This window comes from Frankliniella occidentalis, unplaced genomic scaffold (genome assembly GCF_000697945.3).
Source record: "Frankliniella occidentalis isolate FOCC.00 unplaced genomic scaffold, Focc_3.1 Scaffold331, whole genome shotgun sequence".
NCBI classification, from domain to species: Eukaryota; Metazoa; Arthropoda; class Insecta; order Thysanoptera; family Thripidae; genus Frankliniella; species Frankliniella occidentalis.
Window position 1 is genome coordinate 243,332 of NW_026267454.1, and position 1,313 is coordinate 244,644.

Consider the following 1,313-nt stretch of genomic DNA (forward strand, 5'->3'; position numbering starts at 1 on the left):
CACTTCTCCCTTGCGCAAGCGTCCTCGTTCCGCCCCCTGCGTCACACACCGCGTTGCCAGCATTGCACAGCAAAGCTGCCACTCCCTCCCGCCCTTGCAGACTGCGATAAGTTCAAACATGCGGAAGGGTTCAAAGATTCGAGAAGATTCTCGTCGAAAGAAAGCCCAACACCAAACCGATGCCCTCCCCCTCCCATGGCGCACATCGGGCGCCCCGTTTCTGAGAATCTGACATACACCCCGGCGCGGCGCGGCGCGGCACAGCCGCGTCGCTTCTAGACTATTCCCCGGCAAGTTAAAACAAGTGAAGAGTGTAAAGATTCGAGAAGATTTTCGTTGAACAAGCCAGGTCGAGCACCAAGCGTGCCCCCCTCCGCCCCCCTCGCGCACCGTCTCGTTTCCCGAAAAACTAAAAAATAGCCGTTGGCGTGGCGTGGCGTGGCGTAGCGTAGCAATAGGCATGCACAAGAATTCCACACACTGGTGAAAAGCCTTTTTCAAACACACACTGGTGAAAAGCCTTTTCCAACACACATTGATGAGGACTCACCAGGGCCCACAGGGCCATAAAACACGTAGCCATTGGGGCTGTTGCGAAGTCGTCAAGGCCACGAACGGGCACTAAAAAATCGACATCCTTACTTTAATCTGTTAACCATGTGCGATTGATTAAAACGCACTGAACATTAAGATTGGAGTAAGGGCGTCACAAAGATTCACGATTAAAAACCGTTATCAATCGGATTGCGCAACACTTTTGATGAACTGGTACTTACGTAGTTAGCGTCCACGTCGTCCTCCAGGTCGAGGTAAATGAAAACTATGGTGTCACCAGTGATGTGTTTGATGTCCACGATCTGTACGCTGTCATCAACAGAAACGTCGATGATGGATATGGCGTCCATGGCCGAGCACAGGCGGGGAAACAGGTCAGCACAGGAGCACTACTGGACACGAACTGAGCTGCTTCAAGGTCTCACGCTGCGCCACCGACCGTGGGGAGAGGTGGCGGGGCGTGGTGTGGCGCGCCTCGTCGGTGGTGGGGTAGGAGTCTCGCGGGGGAAGAAGACCCGTCGCTTCGCGCGTTGCCGAGCGTCCGTCCCGGCTCTCCACAAATGTTCTCATACTTGGAGTGTGTGTTCATGGTCAGAGTGCTCACAGAAATTGATTTACATGGCCAGGATTGTGGCCAGGTACGTGTGCGCTCATGGTCAGAGTGTCCACAGAAATTGATTTACATGGCCAGGGTTGTGGCCATGGTACGTGTGTGTTCATGGCCAGGGTTGTGACCATGAAGACACACATACCATGGC